Source organism: Delphinus delphis, chromosome 17 (genome assembly GCF_949987515.2).
Source record: "Delphinus delphis chromosome 17, mDelDel1.2, whole genome shotgun sequence".
Taxonomy (NCBI): Eukaryota; Metazoa; Chordata; class Mammalia; order Artiodactyla; family Delphinidae; genus Delphinus; species Delphinus delphis.
This window is the reverse complement of record NC_082699.1, coordinates 19,278,052-19,304,581: the sequence shown is the minus strand read 5'-3', so window position 1 is coordinate 19,304,581 and position 26,530 is coordinate 19,278,052. Positions and strand designations below refer to the sequence as shown.

At 40.8% G+C, this 26,530-nt stretch overlaps 1 protein-coding gene across 3 annotated transcripts in view; it reads right to left on the bottom strand.

The window, feature by feature from the left end:
• Positions 1-13,572, bottom strand: part of HNF4G (hepatocyte nuclear factor 4 gamma) — a 130,991-nt gene extending 117,419 nt beyond the window's left edge. For all 3 annotated transcript variants that reach the window (XM_059994789.1, XM_059994792.1, XM_059994791.1), the window contains exon 1: positions 13,295-13,572. The gene's annotated coding sequence lies outside the window, so the exon portion shown is untranslated. The remainder of the gene's footprint in view (positions 1-13,294) is intronic.
• Between the last annotated feature and the right edge of the window lie 12,958 nt (positions 13,573-26,530).

Sequence of the window (26,530 nt, the reverse complement as noted above, 5' to 3'; positions counted from 1 at the left end):
TAGCTTTATTTGCATTAGCCCAGAAACATTTGGAAACAACCCAAATGTCCATCAAGAGTAGACTTGGGGGGCTTCCCTGGTGGCGCAGTGGTTGAGAGTCCGCCTGCCGATGCAGGGGACATGGGTTCGTGTCCCGGTCCGGGAAGATCCCACATGCCGCGGAGTGGCTAGGCCCGTGAGCCATGGCCGCTGAGCCTGCGCGTCCGGAGCCTGTGCTCCGCAACGGGAGAGGCCACAACAGTGAGAGGCCCGCGTACCGGAAAAAAAAAAAAAAAAAAAAAAAAATTCCTCGGATGTTGCTATAATTCTGCTCTGATAATTAAGAGCAGGTAGAAGAATATTGAGAGTTTTGAGAACTAATTAATATAAAATGTTACTAAAGGACAGATCTAAGGATAAAGAAGAGGAATTATACTTCAGATAAGGTGAATGGCATAGAGGAGACACAGAGGGAAGTAAGAGTACTGAATGATGTGCAAGAGAAAAAAAAATTCCAGGAAAAAAATTCAAATCGGGGCTTCCCTGGTGGCGCAGTGGTTGAGAGTCCGCCTGCCGATGCAGGGCACACGGGTTCGTGTCCCGGTCCGGGAAGATCCCACATGCCGCGGAGCTGCTGGGCCCGTGAGCCACGGCCGCTGAGCCTGCGCGTCCAGAGCCTGTGCTCCGCAATGGGAGAGGCCACAACAGTGAGAGGCCCATGTACCGCAAAAAAAAAAAAAAAAAGCACCAGATTTCAAAGGCTTGCTATGAAAAGCAATGTAAACTATCTCTAATAACGTTTATGTTGATTATATGTTGAAATGATTATACTTTGTATACACTGAGTTAAATAAAAGAGATTATTAAAATTACTCTCCCTTATTTCTATTCACTTGTAATGTGGCGATGCAAAAACTTTTAAAAGTACATATGGGGTTGCATTGTATTTCTATGGCAGAGTGTTGCTTTAGAGTTCTAAACTAGCAGTTAGTAATAATTATGTCTTAATCCAAACAAAAAAATCATGTCATGAAATATGTTTTCAAGTTATATGTAGAATAAAGAATGTCAGACTTTTTTTTTAACCTTATTAAATATTTAGTATCCTGATTTCCTTTCTTCTCTTGCTTTCTTCTCTTTCTATATATTATTCACTGAATCTAGATATTATCTCAAGCCACACCAATTTTTGCCATTTGTCCTGGCCAGAGGGACTGATCAAAAGGGAGGAAACATTAAGGGAACAATGGCAGAGTATGGATGGAGGTAAGTGTGAAGAGAGAGAGGAAGGCCTTCTAGAGATCAACATGAATCATTTGGGTTTTGGGCTCAGTTAACTGATTTAACTTAGAGTCTAAAACAAAAACTATTCATGAGCCATAAGGAAGACTTGAATATCTAAGGCTGTATTAAGACTAAATACTTTACGTTACCCTGCTGTTGTGAACTGAATTGTATCTCCCCAACCCACAAACTTTATATGTTTAAGTCCCAAATCCCAGTACCTCAGAATATAACTGTATTTGGAGATAGAGCTTTAAAGATGAATTAAGATAAAATGAGTTCCTATGGGTGAGTCATCCATTAATCCAATATGACTGATGTCCTTATAAGAAGAGGAGATTAGGATACAGACACTTGCGAAGGGAAGACCATGTGAAGACACAGTGAGAAGATGGCCATCTACAAGTCAAGAAGAGAGGCATTAGAAGAAACGAAACCTGCCAACACCTTGATCTTGGACTTCTAGGCCCCAGAACTGTGAGAAAATAAATTTCTGTTGTTTAAGACACCCAATCTGTAGGTTTCTTTTTTTCCTCATTTATTTGGGGTTTTTTTTAATTTTTAAATTTTTAATGTTTTTTTAACATCTTTATTGGAGTATAATTGCTTTACAATGGTGTGTTAGTTTCTGCTTCATAACAAAGTGAATCAGCTATACATATACATATATCCCCATATCTCCTCCCTCTTGCGTCTCCCTCCCACCGTACCTATCTCACCCCTCTAGGTGGTCACAAAGCACGGAGCTGATCTCCCTGTGCTATGCAGCTGCTTCCCACTAGCTATCTACTTTACATTTGGTATTATATACAAATCTATGCCACTCTCTCACTTCGTCCCAGCGTATAATCTGTGGTTTTTGTTATGGCAGTCCCAGCAAACTAAAACACCTACCTAAAGAAATATTTTATTTACCTTTTTTCTTCCAATAGAAAAAAAAAAAATGTATGTTTGAGGTAAGTTCTCTGGGCTTTCCCAATATCTGGAATACACTATACCCAAAAGAGGAACTACGGAATCTCTTCAGTGTATATATTTTTATAGAAATGGATTTATATAATTCCAGCTTTAATTAATTTCCCACATTTTGCTCCCATTTTCCTCTGTTTTTGAAATTAGCTTCACTAGCTTTGAGAGTTACTTCTCTTTTGCTTTTTATTTTGTTTAAACTTGATAAACTGTTCAAGGAATAATACTTAACTATAAGACATTTATGACAGATAATGGAAAATATAGCATATTATTATTAAGATTGATTAAGCTCTTTTACTTAGCTCAATTAAACTTGGAATGAAGCATCTCATACATTTAGAATCTAAATACAAATGTGTATGTACGTGTGTATATCCCAGTGTATATTATTTATGTATATTATTTGTGGGCAAATAATATATATATATATACATACACACAGACACACATATAAGAATACATATATATATATATATATGTGTGTGTGTGTGTGTATCCTGGAATAAGTGGTTTGCATGTTATAACACCATAAACCAATCTGAATGAGAATTATTTTTTGTATTTATATCTCTAACTGGTTTGCTAAACTCTAAGGATTCTATTTATTCTTTACATCACTTAAGCCACTATATGTCTTGAACATAATACTCAAAAACTCTTGCCTAACTGAATTATAACCCTTTTTAACCAATAATTCATTTTTATGATAGCTACTCATTTCTAATATACAAGTTATCAGTTCAATTTCACAAAATGAAATGTCAGGTTTTGAATTCACTTGTAAGACAAAATATGTGCTTTACATAGGAAGAAAACCACAATGCTGTTAACAATTGTTTTAAGTTTAAATAAAGGAACTACACGTTAGGCACGTATATTGTTTGTTCTCCATTACAATTTAAGAGTTTAAGGCAGTTTGAGAACATATATCAAAAATGCTCTCTACTTAGATGACAATTACTTTGCAAGTTTTAACTTTCTGGGAATCCATGCATAAATAGAAGAAAAATATGACTATTAAAATTCATAAGTCACTTGGTAACGGAAAGTATTTCAATATATATGATATATGCTAGGTATACATATACTTACATTTCCTGTTTAATGTATTCATAATAAAGATAATTTCGGGTAGTAGGAATCTTTGTCCAGAAAGAAGCTGATCAACTAAACCAAGAAAGGAAAATCATCTTTTAAAACACTCCAGGCTTTTTAAAAATTGTAAGCCTTGCTTCCCAAGATGTTTCATTATTAAATAATTACTAATTGAGAAACTTTTCAACTAGTACTTATTCATGACTCCTGAAGAGAAGATAGTAATGTATGCATATTTATAATTAACTGAATATTCAAAATGCTTCAATTCTTTCACCAGGAAAAGAACCCATGGGAGTTAAGGATGGATGAAATTTACAAAAAAGGAGCAAATGAGGAAATTTCAAAACCTGCAAGTGAGGAAAAATAAAGATTTAATTCCTAAATTGTGAGCCTGTTTAGCATGTAACTTTTTTCACGTCTACGAAGTGAACCTGAGGTAAGAACAGAGTAGTGCATGGCAATGGCAGAGGGAAAGAGGGCAGGGTACGGAGCAGAACAATGGAAACAGAATATATGGAACCAAAGGATTATGTTTGAAAACTTCCCATTATCTTTGAACTTCCCATGAGAAACTAAAAAGTTAAAATTAAAAACTAAAGAACTTGATTATACAGGTTTTTTTCCCTTAGCAAATTAACTAACAAATACATAGAACACATGCAATACTTTATTCATCTAGAATCAAGACAACTGAAAGAAAATTCAGAGTCCAGAAAATCCTCTGAGATTTTGGAACTTTTGTTAAACATTCTATGTTAACTGTGAATGATCATTTTCAAAGTACTACAACTATACTCCCCAACCTTTACCAGGGTCTCCTGTACATCTACCAGAGCTCAGCAGGACGCTGTCCCCTGCCCAACTGGGTAAGTGCTCTTCTGCCCCTGCAGACCAACCCAGCTGTCACTCTTTCTCACACAAATTTACACACACACACACACACACACACACACACACACACACACACACTAGCCAAAAAGACATTTGCTCGAAACCCCAAAACCTATACTTAATATTGTGTACACTAATCTCCAAGTCCCAGTGTCTTCCCATGTTTGTCACAGGACTTAAATAATGTAGAGGGAAACACTGTAAATTGTGCATATGAAAGAATTCTATAAACTGTGAAACTCAATTATTAGTATCAATATTGTTACTGTATACATATTTATTAATGTTAGTACTCACACACACACACAAAGTCTAAATTCCACAGCATGACCTCAAAAATTCTCTATTTTCAGGCTTCTTGTTTTTGTGAACTCACTTTCCACCACCTTTTCCTATTTTACCACACACTGGAGCCTCATGAAACCACAAAACCAACCTTTTTATTTGCACATGCTATTCCTATTTATGACTAGAATATCCTTTAGTCTCTTCTTCTCTCAGTCAAATCCTACCTCTTGTACAATAGATTAAATTCATATAGGGAGATAATGTTTTAAAATCCTGTATCTGATAAAGGACTTGTAGCTATAATATACATAGAACACTTACAACTTGATACTAAGAAGACAAACAACTTAATTTTTAAAAGATAGGTGGGGGGAATTCCCTGGCGGTCCAGTGGTTGGGACTCCATGCTTTCACTGTCAAAGGTCTGGGCTCGATTCCTGGTAGGGAAACTAAGGTCCCACAATCTGTGCAGCATGGCCAAATAAATAAACAAATAAATAAAATAAAATAGAAAGATGGGTGGGGCAGGGGGTGCAGATGCATAGGTTTTGAACTACCAAAGAAAATACATGAATGGTACATAAGCTCATGAAAAGATGCTCAGCATCACTAGTCATCTGGGAAATGCAAATAAAAACCACAATGTAATCTCATCATCTACCTTTAAGAATGTCTAAAATTAAGACTGACTAGGGGCTTCCCTGGTGGCGATGTGGTTGAGAGTCAGCCTGCCAATGCAGGGGACACGGGTTCGTGCCCTGGTCCGAGAAGATCCCACACGCTGCGGAGCTGCTGGGCCCCTGAGTCATGGCCGCTGAGCCTGCGCGTCCGGAGCCTGTGCTCCGCAGCGGGAGAGGCCACAACAGTGAGAGGCCCGCGTATCGCAAAAAAAAAAAAAAAAAAAAGACTGACCATACCAAGTGTTGGTAAGGACATGAAGAGACTGGAACTCAAACACTACTGGTGGAAACATAAAATGGTACAACTACTTCGGAAACCTGTTTCTTCCATAAGATCTAGCTTTTGTACTGTTAGGAAACTATATAAAACAAAATGAAAGCATATATCCTCACAAAGTCTTTGTACAAGAAGGTTCAGATTAGCTTTATTGGTAAGGGCAAAAACTAGAAACAGTTTAAATGTTCGTCAACGGGTGAATGAATAAACAAATTGTGGCATATCCATACAATGCTATAGCACTCACTTAAAAGAAAATTCTTTTAAGAATGAACAATTGGTTGATGCAATAATATGTATGAATCTCAAAATAATTATGCTAATAATTATGAAAGAAGCCAGACACAAGAGAATACTCCATGATTCCATGGATAAGAAATTCTAGAAAATGAAAGCTAATTTGCAGAGGCAGAAAGTAGATCAGTGGTTGCTTCAAGACAGAGGACAGTGAGGAACAGGAGGGACGGTGTCCAAAGCAACCTTTGGGGGTTTGGCTACATTCACTATCTTTATTATGGTGATTGTTTCACGGGTGTATACATATGTCAAAACTTTTAAAATTGTGCACTTTAAATATGTGCAGTTTATTGTATGTCAATTGTACCTCATAAATCTGTTTTTTTTTTTTTTTTTTTTTTCGGTACGCGGGCCTCTCACTGTTGTGGCCTCTCCCATTGCGGAGCACAGGCTCCAGACGCGCAGGCTCAGCAGCCATGGCTCACGGGCCCAGCCGCTCCGCGGCATGTGGGATCTTCCCGGACCGGGGCACGAACCCGCGTCCCCTGCATCGGCAGGCGGACTCTCAACCACTGCGCCACCAGGGAAGCCCATAAATCTATTTTTTTAAAAGAGGAATAAGCTACTAATAAGCACAACGAGATGGATGAATCTGATGGATGAATCTCAAAATTATCATGTGAAATGAAAAAAGCAGGACACAAAAAGCTACATAATATATGATTCTATGTACATATTATTCTGAAAAAGGCAATTCTAGGGACAGAAATCACACTGGTGGTTGCCGGGGAGAGGCGGAAGGGGCTGACTGCAAAAGGGCACAAGGGAATTATGGGGAGGGTTGTGCAGAAAGGTTCTATATCCTCATCGTGGTTGGTAGTGATTACACAGCGGCCTACGTTTGTCAAAATTCATTGAAGTGTATGGTTAAAAAGGATGGATTTTTTTTTTTTACATCTTTATTGGAGTATAATTGCTTTACAATGGTGTGTTAGTTTCTGCTTTATAACAAAGTGAATCAGTTATGCATATATATATGTTCCCATATCTCTTCCCTCTTGAGTCTCTCTCCTTTCCACCCTCCCTATCCCACCCCTCCAGGTGGTCACAAACCACCGAGCTGATCTCCCTGTGCTATGCGGCTGCTTCCCCCTAGCTATCTATTTTACGTTTGGTAGTGTATTTTACTGAATGCAAATTGTATCTCAGTATACTTATCTCAATGTAATTATATCTCAATATCAATATATTATATCCCTCTTGACTTAAAAATAAAGAACTCACATGTCATCTCTTACGTAACCTACTCCAGGAAAAGTTAGTGGCCTTTCTGCTGGGTTTCTACAATCCTTCTCCAGTACTCAACATATGCCCTTATCGTAGTGAGTAATAATTCTTTAATGCATATTGCTAACCAGACATAAGAATCTTAGGAGAGAATTGTTTCCAGTCATTGCTTAATCCCCAATATAGAATGCAGTGCTTGAAAATTAGCTTCTCAACAAATGTTTTAATTCTATTATTGGCATTTCACCTTCCTTTTCCATTACAGATACTCATTCATTCAGTGAACACATGCTCATTAAGCCTCAACTAAATGCCTAACTAAAGAATGAGCGAGAATAATACATTTCTTACCCTCAGAAGCCTAACATTCAAGCCTAAGAGAATCATCATCAAACGTGCAACCACTGTGTGTGATGAAGTTGGTAAGTATCATGTTAGGGAAAGAACAAGATACATTTCAATTGGTATATTGGGTCAGGAGGTCAGGAAAGGTGGTATTTGAGCAAAGACCTGCAAGATAAGTGGAAGCTGGCTAGAATAGAGGGGGGAAATGATGGTGACACTGGCAGAGAGTTTTCCAAACAGTAGAAACAGCGCTTTTGAAGGTGCAGAGCATGGTGCATTTGAGGAACTGGAAGAGATTTATTCCAGCTAAAGACTAAAGTAAGGGATGTCAAGAAAAGAGATGAAGCTTGGAGTGGAAATCACAGACAAAGTTACATGGGGTCTAGTGATGTGAATACACTTGGAGTTGATGATAAGGGCATCAAGAAGTGAACGAATGGTTTTAAATGGAAGAAAAAAATAATGATCAGATTTGTCTCCTCTATAGCACTCTAACTGTTATCATGGGAACTGACTGGGGTTAAGACTAACCAGGAAGGGAGAACAGTTGTTTGTTGCAAAAATTCAGATTAAAAATGGTAATTACTTTGCTGAACATTAGCCCAAACTAGAGAAACAATCCTCTTCCTAAGTACCTGACAATGTGGCTCAGATGGCCAAATGAGGTTTACTTTTGCCATGCAAACTAAGTTTTAAAATGTGTACAACTTTTAGGATTATAATAGTTGAAAAACTCTAAATCTATAATGACCGGGATCAAATCAAAGCTTCCTGTACCATCCTAAAGATTTAAGGTCAGCTTCAATCCCTCACATTCCCTCATCTTCCTTATTCTACAGTTCTTAAATCCAGTTTAAAGAATTTCAAAACGTCTCTAGATTCTACGCTATCCTCTTCACATCTCCATTGGACTACTGGGAAAGCTTCCTACTATTCCCGTGTCTTTTGTCTGTCCCTCTTTGATCCATCCTCCAAAATGTTGCCAATCAATTTAAAAAAAAAAAAAAAAGAAGAAAAAGAAAACTTTCATAACCCAACCTGCTTACAGACTCTGGATGGCTCCCTGCTGCCTAGAGGATATTGCTCAAACCTTTGTCACCCACATTCAAGACTATCAGAATCTGGCCCGGTGCTCCTTCAAAATTCATCTCTTGCCATTCCACTTATTTCAAATGTCATCTCCTCCGCCCCAAACAACTTTCTTATTCTTCTCTATTCAGCAAGTTCTAATCAGAAAAATCATTAACTACTCCATGAAATCTTTCCAGGCTACTCAAGCTAAATGTATCTTTTGTGCTTCTATTTTCCATTGTATTTCTATCTACTGTACTAATGCAATAGTTATCACCCTATGTTATAGATGGTTATATGTGTTTGTCTTCCAAGTAGATTATTTGTGTTTGAGGGTGGGGACACTGATTTATTTATACCTGTATTCTGGGTATCTAATACAGTGCATACAATTAAACTCCATCTAAATTAATATATAGACTTTATTTGCAAACTATAGCCATGATGTCTGAAATGACAAAATGCAAAAGAAAAAAAAAATACTGGGACAGATTCCATAATCTTCAGTAAGCCAGGAGCACAAGCAAAGTACAATACAGTATGTAAGCCTAGAGGAACAATACTCAAAGATTCAAAATATTAAAAAATACTAAATTACCAGGCTCAGATGATGCTATCAACAGACCTAGCAGATACTTTTAAATGAGACGGGGACAGGGGACACACTATCTAGATGTCTATGTCAACTTTTTGCTATCATATATAAATGTGATTCTTCCATATTTGAACTATAGTGCAGAGAAAGGGTCAAATATTTAATAAACAAAATGCTTGGCTTAAATAATACAAGAATTAATCCACATATACTTTAAGGGTAAAGACTGTTATTCTCATTTTAAAACTTTTTAAACTGAGGCACAAAAATGTTAAGTAACACACAGGGAGGCACAGCTAGCAGAGGGCAGAACTGAGATTTGCACTCAGGTTTTGATGATTCCTAAGCCCATGTTCTAACCACTGAACTATACTCAAGGCGATCCTTGTCTACACTGCTTAGCTAAACATTCCATGAAGTCAGGGACTATGTCTCTCTTCTTCATCACTGATCTCCGAGGCCTGTTAGAGGGCTTGGCCAGGTCTCTAGGGGTCCATAAACTCTTGAAGTCTTATGCAATTTGTTTGTGTACATAAGTATCATTTCTCTAGAGAGAGGATCAATAAAAACGGATGACACTTATTACCAACAATCAAGCAGTGTTGTAGATGAATTATCTCATTCTATCACAACAACAGCTACACAAGATACATGGTGGATACTCAGTATATGCCAGGCATCGTTCTAAATGTTTTCATGTATTAACATATATAATCATCATAGAAATTCTACGAGATAGATGTTATAATCACATACACTTCAAAAATGAGGAAATTGGGCCTCAGAGGTTAACTTGGCCAAGTGCCTTAGCTTTTGCTCCCCTTATAGTAAATAGCTGGGCAGGAATATAAACGTCCCTATGTGACAACATAGCAGTCTTTCTTGGCTTATAGCCCATGAGATAGTCATCTTCAAAGACCGTCATGTCCCCCAAAATGTTAAGAGAATTACAAAAAAAGAAAAGAAATAGATTCCCTATGCATTTTCCAGAAAGTCATTTTGATAAAACCAAAGGTTTTCACGGCAACACAACATCAGAAGCTATGAGCTACTCCTCCCATATAGAGAGCATTCTGTCTCCTCATGTATTAAATGCAAGGTAGCAAGTATACGTAGTAGGGGAGAGTTTTTTCTTTAAGGGTTAACTATGATGAATGGGCGAGAGAGTATTGAGTTCCAAAGGTACTTATATAAGCATGCAAATATGTATACATGGAGCTCCTGATACATCAAGAGCAGGGTTGCTGCTAGCCCTTACAGACATTTTGTGACCTAGAAAAGTGCCTTCCCCCCAGGAATACTCAGTCAAGAACAAGGGGACATGGCATGGACTGTGGAGTCCGACCCAGGTATCATTCCTCACATCCCCCTCAGCTGGGCAGCCCTGTGCAATGAACAACCAAGGACTTCTTGAAGATGCCACAGTTACTCTCTAGAGCCTAGAGCCACAGGGCCTGGATTTGAATCCCCAGTTTTATAACCTATACATGTGTGACCTTAGCCAAGTTTTAAAATTTCTCTCTGCCTCATTTTTCCCATCTGAAAATGGGGAGAATATTAGCATAAGCTGCATAGATTTGTTTAAAGAATCTAAGAGAAAAAAATGCATATAAATAGCTTAGAACAATACGCAACACATATTAAGGATTCAGTAAGTTTCAGCTAAAATATGTATATTATTAATATTCATAAATAGCTCTCCCAACTGTAGGAGTAAGGCATATTGGAAGCATTCCATGTGTCTGTGTATGAGCTTATTAATACCAAGAGGTGAAAGTTCCTATGGGGAGGGTGGAGAGAAGTGATTCTACAAGGATGTATCATTGTACCCTCAGCTGTTTTGTTTGCCTCTACAGCTTCCTAAGGACCCCAAATTATGATACCTCATTTAAAATTGTGATTTTAATCCCAGGGACGTGAAGTCAAGAGCCACAAAATCACAACAGCAACCACTAGGCACACCAGAGTCACATGTTTACAACATAGAAATTCTCACTCAGCATGTATCAGTATCTCCAGCCATTCGGTAAATGGATAGATAGTAACTAATACAGTGGCATCTTTTACAAGCTCAAGATAAGGCCGTATTTTAAAATGCATTAACTTGTTTTCCACTTTATTACTATATTTTCAAAGCAAAATTCTCAAGCTCTCGAAGTCAGATGTTACAGGACTGGCTTACATAATTTCCAAATATCCAACTCCGACAATGAGAAACCCATTTTTCAACAACCAGACTGGCAACATTTTAAACAGATCATTATTATCCAGTGTTGGCAAGAGTATGGTAAATACACTGCGGGTACTTAGGAGGGCTCTTTGCAATATCCATCGAATTTGAAGTGAATGTCCCCCTGGAACTAGCAATTCTCTTCTCAGAATAAATCTTCTGCAGTACCCTTGCAGAGCTAATGTACACAGATATCCACTGCCTCACTGTTCGTAATAGTAAGAAATTGGAAAATCCAAGTGAATATTCTGGGGGATATTGGCTGGCTGGTTACATTGGGTAAATACATTTAAAACAGAATTTTCATATATGGACAGAGAAATATTAAATTAAAAATAAATTTCAGAACACTGGTATATGAACCATTATCCCTTTTTTTTGAAATAATGAAAGAAAAATTCCTGCGGTTATACCCATGAAAGCACACAACTCCAACCATCAATGGCAGTTACACATATGGAGTGGAATAGGAAAGGGGGTTCACTTTATACTTTACTATAATTTTCACGTTGTTTTATAAGCAAGTAGTACTTTTAGAATTCATAAAAATAAGAATTTTCAAAAGAAACGGGGAACTCAAAGTTATTATTTGCATGCGGGTATTAAAAAAAAAATCTTAGCAATTCCCAAAATAATTTCCGCTGTCCCATATGCTTGTAATCACAACTGCAGAATAAAATGCTTATGAGATCTTAAGAGACACACTCTCGTTAAAAAGTTGTACTACCTTCACAAAGCATGTTGAGAAATATTCCCTATTTGTAGGCCTATAAATGGAGCTTAGGAGGAATGGGAAGAAGAGGACAAACAGCTCTCAACCTCCATTCCACTTTGAAAAGTGAAAAATAAGTAGTTTACCACCACTGGCCACCTTGCTTTCCTCCTCCTCCACCAGTTGGTACCAGAGAGAAGCCCAACCCTGCTAGGTCACTGACTTCAAACTCACAATAAATAGATCAGGTGACCTGACTGATAGTAGAGTGCACAGAAGATGAAAACAGGGGGAAGTGTGGGGATAACAAGGTTATTAAGAAAAAGTGGTGAGAGCTGGAAGGGAAGAATATTGTAACGATGACTAGAGAGACGATGCATGTAAAAAGAACGGAAAGGAGGGAGAAAGTAACAAAACAAAAGCAGGAACTGTTAGTATTCATGAGGTGTTTAGCTTTCAGGACATCCCATTAAGTGTACAGCCTCTGTAGTCTGCATTCTCTAGCCCTTGCCCTCAAATGGAAGCTGACTGAAGACTGTTTGCTAGTTGGAGAGGGGTCCTTTGACTCTGTTTTGAGCAAGTCTTAGAAGCACCGCACATCAGGTATGAAGCCCATTATATTCAATTCAAAGATCTTATCACGTGCAGGGTTAATCCCGTTAGACAGGGAGTGATTATTGCTTAACTGGCACATTGTTTAAACAAGCTTCCAAAGGACAGTTCTTCCCAAAGGAAGCCAAAGTGACTTAAATAGAATCAGATATACTTATGTCCATGTAAGTATAGACAAAATCTCCCCAGCAGCAGCATCGGAAGGTGCCCACTCTCCAAATGCGTCTCAGGGAGAAGTGGCATAAACTGAGGCTGGAGCAAAGGCCTTGGGGTGATGCTTCAGGACCAAGCACCTCCCTACAAACCTCCGCGGTCCATAGATATCCCAAAGCGCTAGCCTGGCCCCAGGCCACAAAAAAAAAAAAAACAAAAAAAAACTCCACCAAAGCCCCCAGAGACCTGGCAACCACGTGACCCGCCGATAGACACCAAAACTTTCTCTGCCAAACAAATCCAACTTTTATTTCACTTTTCCTGGGTGAACGGCTTGCGCTTGCCTCCCGCTGCCTGTCCTCCGGCCCTTTCTTCCTCCCTCCACCTCCGGCTGTGGGAGGCCTCGAGGTATCTCCTTTCCAGCTCGTCTGGCCTAGGGGTCCTAAGGCTCAGCCCCTCCCGGGGCGGGCGTCCCTCCTTCAGCTGCCTGAGGGGAACCAAGCCTCCTCCTGGCCCAACACCGGCCGGGGACGGCGGACTCTGGCTCAGCCCCGGGTCGGGGGCCACGGGCCGAGAAACTTACCTGCGCGGAGCCGCTCCCGGAGCTCCTGCGTCGCAGTCAGCGGCTCGGCAGCCGCCGCATCTCCCGGCGGCAGGTTCCCCCCACCCCGGCCCAGCAGCGGGGTTCTGTGCAGCACTTTTCCCAGCCTGGGAAGTAGGTTGAAAGCGCGGAGGTGGGAGGTAGGGGTGGGCGGGGTGATCTGGGAGAAGAGGCTTAAGGATTTGGTTGTTGTTTGTTTATTTGTTTGTTTTTCCCGATCTCTAGCAAAGACTCTAGACCATATGCTGGGAGAATATTAGCTTTGCTCAATGGCGACAAAGCAGCGGCCTCTCACAGTCCGGTCGATTTACTAAACAAACTGAAACGTGGGTGGGGATGTTAAACAGTAACCAGCAGTCTCAATGAAAACTGAAAGCAGCGAGGGCCGCCACCGCCTCGGCGCGCTCATTTCCCTGTTCCCAAGGCCCCAGGGCGACCGGCGGGCGCGCCAGCAAGTCCCAGAGCCCAGGCTGCGTGGACCGTAGCGGCTTTCCGGGGCCTCCCGGAGGCCGCCAGGCGGTAACCGCCACACGCCACATGCCTAAATTTCCACCATCAGGGCGAGGAGCCGGGCGGCTTGACCCTTCGAGCCGGATTCTCTCGCGCGCGCCTCCCGCACCTGGAGGACCCCCAGCCAGCTTCCGCGCCCGCGGCCTGAGGCCAAACGCGGCCCCGGCGACGCGAGCACCGTCCTCCTCCCCGCCCCGGGTCATGCCTCGCCTAGGGCTGTGTCAGCCCTCGACCAGTGCCTTTGGAAAAGCGGCAGCGGGGAGAAGCCTTCTGACCCGAGAATGCAGATATAATTCCGAGCCAATGAGGTCCAGAAAAGAGCCGGAAGTATTATTAAAGGGAATTAAATAGGTTCCTAGGGACAGCACTGCGGCCACACCACTAGGGGAAGCCGCAACCATTTCATTAAACTGCACCTTGGGCCGCTGGGGTTAACTTCTGCCCTGAGGCATGCGACCACCTTGCGCTGCTAGAGTTCCGGGAAGTAGAGGGAGACCAGTTTTCCATTCCCAGCCAACCCAGCCACCTGTGGCATCAGTCAGTACCTCTTTACATATGTATCTGATGGAAAGCTTCCTTTCTCCCTCCCTCCCATACCCTGGGAGCCGTCACAAACTTTAGACTTTGAGAAATGATGCTCAGACCCATCTGAGATGCGCTGGTCATCTAGATCAGGCTTTTGTTAGCCAAGCAATATAGCCAGAAGCTGTGGCTATTAAAAACATCTGAACAGTTTAACTTCGTGGTTTCAGGAATGAATGAGTTCTGGTCAAACAAGTAATTATCCTCATGAGATAAATAGTTGCTTAATCCGTAACGTTTTTCTTTTCCGACCAGGGGGGTGGTGGTTATTTTAAGACTGTAATAAAAATGCCAGGGAGATCAGGTATTTTTTCTTTTTCTTTTTAGATGGGGTTTACTAAATTTTCTCAGTTTCCTCCTTCTGAATCTCTTGCTGAAAGGCTGTCTTAAAAACAAGTAGTTGGTTGTTTTAGAAATCAGAACAAAAGGGAGAGATCAGATACTATTTTCTTTAAATCGACCTTCTTGAGCAAAACATATTCTTTGGGTCCTCATTGCCCACGTGGTCTGCAAACCATGTCACGAAAGCGGCCTCTGTCCACGTCAGCTCCAGGAAACCCTCCACAGACAGCTGAGGCAGAAGAGTAACAATTAACGGGTTGTATTTATTATGCAAATCTTTCACAGGTGTGTTGTTTAAAGATCACCTATTGACATTCTCTTTTAAAATATTTCCAGATACTTGGATGGTGAAGGTTGTCTTATTACTTGCCAAAATATACAGTTCCCATAAAACGCTGAGAAGTCTGAAGTCAGAAATTGTCCAACCCCATTCACGGAAGCTTTAATGCCACTTGACATCTGTTGTTCCCAGCAGAGAAACCATATTTTAGTTCAATAGTCTCAGTTTATTTCACTGCTAACAATTCGCGATGGCAGTGGGTTCGGTTTTGGATGATCAGTTGGTCATCGATGTGTGGTAGAATCGCTGATCTACCCGAAAGTTATCATCACGTATTCTGTGTTCAAAATTATTTTGACACAATACGAGAAACTTTGCCAGAGAATTTTATGGCCACAAGGATTCTGACTAATAATAAGGGAAATGACAGTACATTCAAGGAAGTATAAACTCTGTTAAGACTTAGTTATTATCTAAAGGAAGCATTGCATTTGTTCAATTTAGAAAAATCTCTAAGAGTGGATGTCACGCTACCAGTCCTCCCGCGTTCGCAGCAAGCAGGCAGTCGTTTCAGGTAACTAACTAAATAAATAAGTGACTGAGAGCTAAAGGAAAGTATGAGGAGTTGGCTCAGCTCCGGGTTTGGCAATTTTTTACTAAATCAACCAATGCCAATTGACCAAGCTTTAGAGCATCACTTACATTGTTCCTGAAACTAATTTATTACGATTCTTCATGGCATGGGTTTATGATGCTGAAAATGAAAAATGTGCTTATGGAGAGTTGTCCCCTGATGCATTGCGGAGGGGGGGACAGGGGGGACAGGGGCAGAACCACACAAAGAGAAGGAAGAGATCGGGATGATTTTTTACGGAGAGGTTCTCAGAAGATACAAAGTTCTGTTTCAATAGTTAGTGTTTAGGGGGAAATTGTACCTATATGTATTTATGTCACATCTGCTCCTTTAACCTGAAATTAAACCCTGAAAAGTGGCGTCTGAAAACCCTTTATTTCACTTTCCTGTTAAATGTCTCGTTTAGCCTCGTCTTTTCCTTTCTGCTTTGATCATCTTTTTTACACCATGTTTTGTTTTGTTTTTTTCTTTCCAATACCACCAGACCGTCTGGATAAAAACTCTGGGTTTTCCCAAGAGCGCTTCTGATCCTATTAATGAAAATCAGTTGCCTCTGGCAGAGCGCTCGCGAGGTCTTGCAGATTTCAGCACCCAGAGACCCTGTTTCCGAGCGCAACTCCACGCCCTTCGCCTGTGCATAAACCTTCACAGGACGCGAACTGGAGGTGTCCGCTTCCCGCCCAGGCGCGCTCCACCTCTGCTGACCTGGTGTGACAGCCGTCGCACCCACACTGGAGCCGGCCACCGCCCGGGCGGGCGCAGTCAGTGGGGATGACCGCCCGCCCTCACGCACGCTGTACACGCAGGGGGGAAAAATAAAAGGAAAACTAAAAAACTCGTACGGTTTTCCACCTGCCGGTCCATTCTGGATTTGGGCAAAGCTCAGTGACCCCTTCCAAGCCACTCACATGTAAAGGACCGCGGGCGGAAAGCGGCCACGGGAATTCAGGTGAAATTAAAAGTCTGGAGTTGCGCTAAGCGCATCTCCCAACTCAACCTTTAGGGCTGTGTTTGACCCCGGGGGCGAAATCAGCGGGTAAAGCAGCCTCCGTCATAGTTACTAAAACTCCTTGGTCTCCAGAGAATGTTTTTTGCATCAGAAGTGAAGGCCAGGATTCCGGTCCTTGGGACTGGGATGGCGGAAGGGCCCGGCCAGAGAGGGGTGGGGTGAGGGGAACAGCCTAAAGCCGTCCCGGCCTCCGGTGTAGGGCCTCGGGCTTCTTCTCCTGCCGCCGCTCACTACCTCGTAGCCCTCATCTCTCTCAGAGGCAGCACAGTCCTTTGGCTCCCTAGCGCAGCCCAGAGCGAGGCATTGCCGAAGCTTTAACGCTGCGAGGCTCTCGCTGCTGGGAAAGGGGATGCTGAGCCGTTTCATCTCCTCCGACCCTGCGCAGTAGCTTCAAGGAGATCTGTCCCTCCTGCCTGGAGCAGTAGTGGACTTTGTCTCCAAATCCGGGGGGTTGGTACCCTCGTCTGTTATTTGATTTGTCGGACTTTTTTTCGGGACACCCACCTCGAATGCCTTGAATTTAAAGTGGTAAAACAACACCCCCCCACCCCCCCAAAAAAAAATCCGCAGAACAGGCAGATTGAATACGGAGGAGGGTTTATTAGTGTCTGTCCAGCATCATCATCACCAACACCGTGTGGATCCTAAAGAGCAATGTCCAGATCCTTGCACGGCTCTTTTTGGGAGTCAGGCGCTTAAAAACGCTTTCGAAAAGCTGCAAGCAAGGCCTCCGCAACTAGGCACCCTGCTGGGCCACACACTGACCCAGATAAAAATAGTCTTTCATTTATGCCCAAGTCACAGAGCAGGAGCATCCAGAGTAAGCCCATGTAAATAAGGCCACAGGAATGTCCCCACTACCTGTTATTATAAATGTAAAACCAAGATTTCCGATTAAGTGTCTAAATATAAACTGCTCTGCAGATATTACACTCTGGCTGAGACACTGTCAAAAGTGAACATTCACTAATTCTCAATGTCAGCATATGGTTCCTGTGGCCAAAAAAGCAAACTGCTAGGCTGGATCTCTTTTCCCCACCTCCTCTCTTTGTAGATTTCCTGCTGAAGTATTGATTGCCAAGGTCTCTGCATGATTTGCAAACTTTTACAGTCATTTATGGTGCATGCAATAAAAAAAGAGGTGATATGAACATGCTAGTTCAAGGTGTAATGCAAAGATGTATTTGGTGCCCTTGGCAACTATCTGTGGGACCTGTTTGTCTTTGCAGAACACACCCTTCTCTGCAATGAACCCCTCTGTAACAAAGATTGGCCCTTTACACTTCCAGGGCCTTGGTCCCTCAATGGAAAGGCATGCATTCAAACCAGAAAATTCTATTCTTTCTATGTCATTTCAAACCAGGAAAAACAATATTCCTATCAAAGCTGTGGAGAAAAAAAGGAAAAGAATCTTTTTAAAGTTTTCTACTTCCCAACTCTCTCCTATCATAAAGATAGAAAGAAGAAAAAAAAAAAAGGAAATTGCTTACCAAGTTATAATGTAATCTCCAGCTGCCCCTTGCATAACAGAGATCCACAGAACCTTCCACAGTAAGAAAATAAAAGGATTTAGATTATTCAGAGAAAACACACCATTTTAGTTTGTATTTGCCCAAAAGAGAAAGAAAAATTCATAAACGTTTTTGTGAAACTACATAGCTAGTCAAATACAGATTTGTTGCTGGATTTTAGTTTTACAGTTTTTCAATAAAATAAATTCACAAGCATTCTGTTGTTCTACTCTAACTGTAGATAAAAACATAAAAGACTTATTAGAAACTCTATACGCTTTTACCAGTCCTTTTTGTTTTTTAAGACTGTGGAGGAGTTTGAGGGGGTGAAAGAAAAAGAAACTTATTTCTAAAATGTCCTACTTTGAACTAAATCGGTTTTCTCATCTAGTGCTGCAAATAACAGCTGACGCACAGCTTCTGAAAGGTATTCTGAATCCTCTACCTGCCATCTAGTGGGCATAAGAGAAAATGCTAATTCTAGACATCCTTAAAAGACTGAGTTTCTAGGTGTTTTCTTATTTTTAAACCAAGACAAGTCTAAGAAGTGAAAAAGAAAATATAACTTTAAAACTTAAAGAAAACAATTGTGTTAGGGACTCTATAAAATAATCACTCAATTGCATTCCATTTCCTTTTATTTTTAGTAATCATTAAGGTTACTGATCTTTGCTGAGATAATCAATTTATGATTATACTCATTTTTTTCTGCATACCCTCTCCACATAGAATTTATGCTGTTTGTTTTCTTTTGAATTAAACTCATTATCAGTTTTGCATCTAGTTGATATTCAAATTTTTAAAAATTCAAAAAGAAACTAATAAGTATTCCATTTCTATTTGGACTCTTAAAATAAAAAAATCCACAAAAAGCCATCCTCCATTTTGCAAGACACCATGAAAGAGAGAGAGAAAAGAAAGGAAGAAAGGAAGAAAGGAAGGAAGAAAAAAGAGAGAGAAAAAAGATGGAGTTAATTATACACTTGCTTTTGATGCTATGTTATAAGTATTATACTCCTTCAAAAGTTTACTTCATCAAATATCAGAAAGAAGGTAGGTTAAAATCCAGTTGGTTATGGCAACTTAAACTACATTTTCTTGAGGTTCACATTCTAAAGTATTGAGCATATGTAGAAGGTTTGCTGTATGAAATAGTCATGAGATATCATCACCATATTTTAATGACAGCTGACTTTTTGGAATGCTTACACTATGCTACACACTGTTTTATGGGCTTTAAATCAGTTAACACATTGAGTACTTAAAACAACCCTAAAAGATTTGTATTATTAATACCATTTTATAGATGAGGAAGATGAGGATCAGAATTATGAAGCTGGTAAGTTCAGAGCTGACCTGGTTCCACAATCAAGGCTGGCATCTTCCATGTCATCTTTTTTTGTGTGTGTGGTACGTGGGCCTCTCACTGCTGTGGCCTCTCCCATTGCGGAGCACAGGCTCCGGACATGCAGGCTCAGCGGCCACGGCTTACGGGCCCAGCCGCTCCACAGCATGTGGGATCTTCCAGGACCGGGGCACGAACCCATGTCCCCTGCATCGGCAGGCGGACTCTCAACCACTGCGCCACCAGGGAAGCCCTTCCATGTCATCTTGCCTCCCATAGAGAAAAGAAACAAAAAGAGGCCACTGAAATTCATGTTATGAGATAAAATAGATATGATACATCTGAAAGAAACATTTGTTTGAATATTTAAATTTGGTATGCAGAGTATCAGATATCCAAATTAAAAGAAAAACACACTTACTTACCACTCATTGTAAAAATCAAGTACTAAGAATAATGTATTCTTTTAAGTAAATAACATGTTCATTTGCCTCATCTGTTTAGTATCATTTTTGACAGACATCGTGCAAACCTTTACTGTAGATTTGTCCTATGGTCTATGCCCCAAACAGTCCTTGAAAAACCCTCCAACTACTGCCAAAGATTTATCCCTGAATTTAACTGGCCCTGTCAGCTCAATTATCTTCTCTCCTTTCCTCATTCTAATTTCAAATTTCATTTCCTAAATAAAATGTATATACATTCTGAACATATTTTTCTCCTCTTTAATTATGCAAAATACTCTCCTGTTCTCAGAATAGCTACTTTACTAATATGAGCTAGTTCAAGAGTCATGAATCTTAAATCATCACTATTAAATGTATTCACATTCTCTCCATAACACTATATCATGAGAACAAGCTTTCTCTTCTGAAAGCATATTGATAATTTTAGAAACTATAAGTGAATGATCAGTCTTTGACCCACGGTGACTTTTGTTTGTTTGGCTTTTTTAACCCACAACATTTGAAATATTTATTAAGTAGCACTCTATTATGTAGACATGAATTTAAGAGTAGTGAATGCTTTCATAAACTGACAGCAGCTAGCTTGGGATTCCTGCCATGGTTTAATACTCGCAAGTGAAGTCACCAGTTCTGCCTTCCTGATCTCTTATATACCTCCAATCAAGATCAGACAACAGATAAAAGCTGGAGACTGCAGCTGTCAGGCCCTTTGTATCTCTCCCATGTATCCATGTAGATCTAAGTGCACCTTCCCCTTCTCAGGAAGAAATGTTGATGCTCTCACAGGAAGAAGAGATTCAATTCCTGTTTAAAATTAATCCCTCCACCTTGTTCTTGATCCCATCCCTTCCTGCCTGGGCCTGGCCTTGGTCTATCAACTATTACTTTTTCTTAAATTTTCAAACACTCTCTCACCAATGGCTTCTTCCCTGCAGGCTATAAATATGTTCAAATCTTACTAACAAAGTAAAAAAAAAATTTTTTAAGAAACTGAATTTGCTCTCTACTCTCTCTCTATAATTTGAGTCTTCAAATTATAATCAAAATCAGATCTTTCTCCTAAGTATCAGTACTATAGCAGCTTTGGTGTTCCAACTACCTTCTAAATAGTACCTCTTAGATTTCTCACTTGCTCTTCAAACTCAATATTTCCAAAACTCTCCTAAGTTATCTTCTTCCATTTTTTTCTGTCCCCCTTCGAGACGGAGTTAACCTTATTTTTTGTTCTTTGCAGCCAAGAATCACTAGCCAAAGCAATTTATGGTCTTATTATCAACCCCTTCCATTCACTCCTCTATTCATCATAATCTGGCTTTCACTGGTTCCATTCTACAGTCTCTGCTCTTTGGAAGGGCCTTACTTACTACCAACTCCTGGTTGATAATCCAGGAAGGACATTGTCAGTCCTCATATTAAGTTCACCAGAGTCTATGTCTAACCCTCTTAAACATTCTTTTATCTGTATTTCTTACCACTTGGCTCCAACCATCCTGTAACAATTGGTATTTCCTAAGATTTTCCCCTTAGCCTTCTTGTCTTCTCACTCTCTCAGTACACTCTTCCTGGGCAATGCCAGGCACTCTAACAATTTTCCCTGTCACAAAATTGCTGTTGAGTCTTCAAATTATAATCCAAATCAGATCTTTCTCCTAAGTATCAGTACTATAGCAGCTTTGGTGTTCCAACTACCTTCTAAATACTACCTCTTAGATTTCTCACTTGCTCTTCAAACTCAATATTTCCAAAACTCTGCTAAGTTATCTTCTTCCATTGTTTTTTTTCCAATCCACTAAAAAAATGAACATAAGTTCCTTCCACCCCTATAAGCATTGTGACTGTGCCATGCTCCCATCAGGAAGTAGAATCTGGAATGCAGATAAAATGAAGGAAGTATATTGCAACCAGGAGGATGAGAGTCCCACACTGAGGGTATGGGACTGCCAATCTATTGAAATGTACAACCTCAACCTCTGACCCAGTGATTCACTCATACAAACATTTTTTTTAATCATGTGTGCCTCACTCACCTTTAACCATGCCCCAAGTCTCTTTGGCCTGACTTTCTTGAATTCCAGCTTTGTATTTCTATCTACTTGGGAACATCTTCATCTGATTGCACCCTAGCATCACCTAGATGGAACTTACTGAGATAGCCTCTCCCCACGAAATTCCTACTTCTGAGAAAGTTACCATAGTTCTTCTTATCATTCTTGCATAAAACCTCAGAATAATCTTAATTTTTCCCTATTCCTGGTTCTTCACAGCCACTAAATCACAAACTTTTGGTGTTTTTCTATACAAAATCTCTTGCATCTGGTTTTTCCTTTCCATGAAATCAATGCAGTAATACATGAACTGGTTTCTTTGCTTTTAGTTTCTTCCTTTCCCAAACCAACCAACACATTGCTAGTTTATTTTGCCCTAAAACAAAATATACTTTGTTCATTTCACCTTGTGGCTCCAGTATTTTAAATGACATCTGAATAACTAAAGAGAACTATTAAAATATCTAAGAAGATGCATACATGGGTGTCCACATCTGGTCCCAAGCTATTTCTACAGCTTTTTTTCGTGTGAATTAGGTTAGGCTGGACCTATGTGGCAGCAACACACAACTGCAAGTCTCAGGAGCATAATTGAAAAAAAAAAAAAAGGAGTATACTTCTCAGGGCAAAGACTGCTTCAGTGAAGTTGTACTATAAGAAGTAACAATTATCAAAACTACTTAGAACCTGTGGCTCTACAGTTCAACAAGAGGTCTCCATATTCACAACAGCATGGACTGGGAGACACTGGAGAATCATGCACGATATTTTCACTGCCTCAGCCTCAGACAGACACATGTTCCTCTGAATCAGACTTAACTGTCCAGAAATAGTTACCTATTATACTACCCACCTAACGGTCAGTATCAAGGAAATATCATTTTTATGTGCCCAGAAAGTGATATGAAATGGAATTTAGTAAACTCAGCATTTCTCAATAATAAAGCTTGGAACCATCCATTCCTTTGTATAGGTTGTCTCACTGACCTGAATATTCTTTCTAGTTCTCTTTTAGGACGTAATGAAAGTGCTTCATATATTCAGGAAAAAAAAAAAAAAAAACTGTTCTGACCACCATAATTCAGAGAGTTTCTATTTTCCTTGAATTCTTATATAAATTTTTTGTGTGTGTGCTCTGTCATTCTTTTGGTGTCGTGCTAGCTATTGGTGATATTCTCTGAATATTTCTACATCTCTACCTTCTGTACTTCCTGTATGTCTTTAGATAAGTGGAACCATGTGACTAGTTGTGAGCAGAAGTGGTGTCACTTGTGACTGAAGCGTTTAATTTATGGTATGACACCTTTAACGGCTCTCTTTCTCTCTACCTCGGTCATTAGTTGTGATCCAGACAGTGGATACTCCATCAGCCTGGGTTGTAAAAGTGAGTGCAGTATGGAATACAGTCTCCAGCTGCTCCACTGGGGATATTTGTATAAATGAGAAAAAACATCTGTTTTTAAGCTGAAATCTGTGAATTTGTTAATGCAGTATAATCTAGCCAATTTTAATTGAAACAAATTGGTACCAGAGGTGGGATGCTACTTTATCAGGATATGAAAACCCTGTAAAGCATATGGCAATAGTTAGAGTGCTGGGCATTCATAGACGGTGAGGAAACTGGTTTCAAAAACTGGGATCCATGAACCGTGTCAGTGATGCATTTGGTAAAATGTTGATTCTATTAACTAGGAAGTCAACTTGATTGCCAGGAAGTAGGATCTGAAAGTAGATTGTAGAAACAATGTTTGTTGCTATTGGCTGTGTTTGATGAGCTATCGCAAGAAAAAGATGATTTAGAGAAATGATTTATAAGCAGAAGTGAAAGGAAATAGAAACATTTAGGAAACTTGTAGAGTTGGAAAATTCAAACATTTTTTTTAACTCCAAAGAGCAAAAAATAAACCTAGCTCACCTGGCACCTGGCAGGTGAAGAGGACACCATCCTAGCTGGTAGATGGAGTTGAGATAATCCCTGGCACAAAGTAGCAGAACAATTGCTCAAGATTTCACCAGAGATGACTAGGGGAAAGGTCCCAGCAGAGGGGAATGTCATAGAAGAGATGATAATAGTATAGAGTTTTGTAAAAATAAGGGGGGAACAATGCCTACAAGGAAAGCTGAGGTCACTTATTTTTGTTAAGCTGTATCCACGCCCCACAGAAGAATGAAGAGGGCCTGAGGGCTGATAACCAGCAGTTAGTACCAAAGAGCCTCTTTCTTAGCTTACAAAAAGGCCTTTATTACCTGTAGTGGAAGGGCAGATACAGTTGAGGGAAGCCTGAAGAATTAATTGCTAAAATTATAGGACTGCAGAGATATTTGACTGCTCAGTCATGGCAGGTCTGTTACATGAAGGTTAGGACACTAGTTGGGGTAACCTGGAATCCTGAGTCATGGTGCACATGATACATGGTACAACAAGATGAATGACCTTAAGAATGTTGCCTCTGTAATGACACTGGACCCTCTGGGGTTACAGAAGTGGCCCACTCTTCTCTAGCAAGGGCTAGAAGATGCTGCAGAAACCTCTCCCCTTCAAGACAACAGGTGCCTTACTCCCCCTTTAGAAGCTATTCACATGTCATTTCCTGTATACCAGATTGATAGCTAGGGTTAAATCCCAGTACAACCTACACAGCATCACATCTAACTGTGGGTGTGGGAGCAGGTCCATGACCATGGGATCTACTGGTTGTATCACATGTTGCATGATCCAGAGGCATCCAGATTCACAGAGTTCTGAATCAACCTTCCAAAGTCACAACTGAAGCACCATGTTGGAGCAAACACCTGAAGGGATAGGGTGCATCCCGTAAGATATATGTACTTAACTAAATCAAAGGTCTCTACATGATGGTGTGTCCACAAGTGGAAAGAAACCTGTGTTCAGGAATCAAGAAGTGGGAGCAAAAGTGGCCTCCAGGGCTTCCCTGGTGGCACAGTGGTTGAGAGTCCGCCTGCCGATGCAGGGGACACGGGTTCGTGCCCCGGTCCGGGAAGATCCCACATGCCGCGGAGCGGCTGGGCCCGTGAGCCATGGCCGCTGAGCCTGCGCGTCCGGACCTTGTGCTCCGCAATGGGAGAGGCCACAACAGTGAGAGGCCCGCGTGCCTCAAAAAAAAAAAGTGGCCTCCATATCAGTCCAATACTGTGCTTCCTATTGCCACACATCTGAGATCTGTAAGTTTGGAAGTCCTTGTCCCTAGAGGGTTGTACACTTGAAGGGAGCACAGCACGATTCCTGTCGATCTACAAATTATGGCTGCTACCAGGGCACTTTGGAGTCCTTATGCCCAGTGGCCAGCAGATTAAAAGAGGAATCATCATACGAGGCAATTCCAGATCAGCAGGAGGAAGTCAGCCTGCTTTTACACAAATAAATGCCAAGGTCACAGGTAAAGGTGAAGGGAATTAGAATGAGTGGTGGTGGAAGGAGAGGATGAGTACCAGTTACGTCCCCAAGATCAAATGCAATGCTAGGGGTTGTAGCTCAATTTACTAACCTCCCTCTTCTGAAGTTCCATTCAGGAAGAGGGGTCATTAGGAACAATGGAAGAGCTGCTCCCTGAACCTGGGTGAGAGATGGATCTGCAGGACACAAGCGTAGATTTTGGTGGCCGTGAGAATGTGCCTTGCAGACTCCAACTACAGGGGACTTAATTGACCAAGCTGCTGCGTTTCGGTATCCATTACCATGTTTGCGTTTGCAGCCCACGTCCCACAGGCTTCTCACAGCTGGTGACTGAGTGCACCACGGATACTAAGGCAGCCCATTTCTAGGAGGTATAGGATTACTCCGACAGTTGACATTGGCTACAGAAACATCTGGAAGGCTGACTGAACCTTTATTTGACTTCATGGCCATCTAGGATGCTTCTACCCAACCCTTCTTTCCTTTCTCCCTCAGTCAGGGTCAGACTTAATTCATACTCTGACATCTTTCCCAGCCTTCTCTGGATCCTTTCCCATTCTCTCTCATGGCTGTTTCCCCTAATAAAATAATTACTTTTTTATTTCCATCTTGGCATCTGCTTCTTGGAGGATCTGAAGGGACACACTATCCTTAGGTAGGGAGATCTTTTCCACCATTGGTCATTGGATAAGAGTAACTTGTCCTTTTGTCATGGGTGTCTAAGTTAGGGAAAGCTACATTTAGACCTGCTATAAAGACTGTCACATGTCACCACCAACTTTAAAAATTATGATACATCATCCAAAGAATGTGGACTTTGAGCTTGATGCTATGTTGGATGGGACTTTTGTTTTATTTCCTTTGTTTAGAGGGTGAGTGTGTTTGTGTACAGAAAGGAGAATCAACCAAACATTTCATTATTAGATTTAAGGGTTGTGATGGTCATAAAAGCTCATACTATCTATTTCTGATATCTAACGTCTACGAACACGTTAGATAGCATTTCCTGACCCTCTTGTAATTGGGTGTGACAAAGTGACCAGACTTGGCTAATGAGTTCTAAGTGGAAGTGACATTT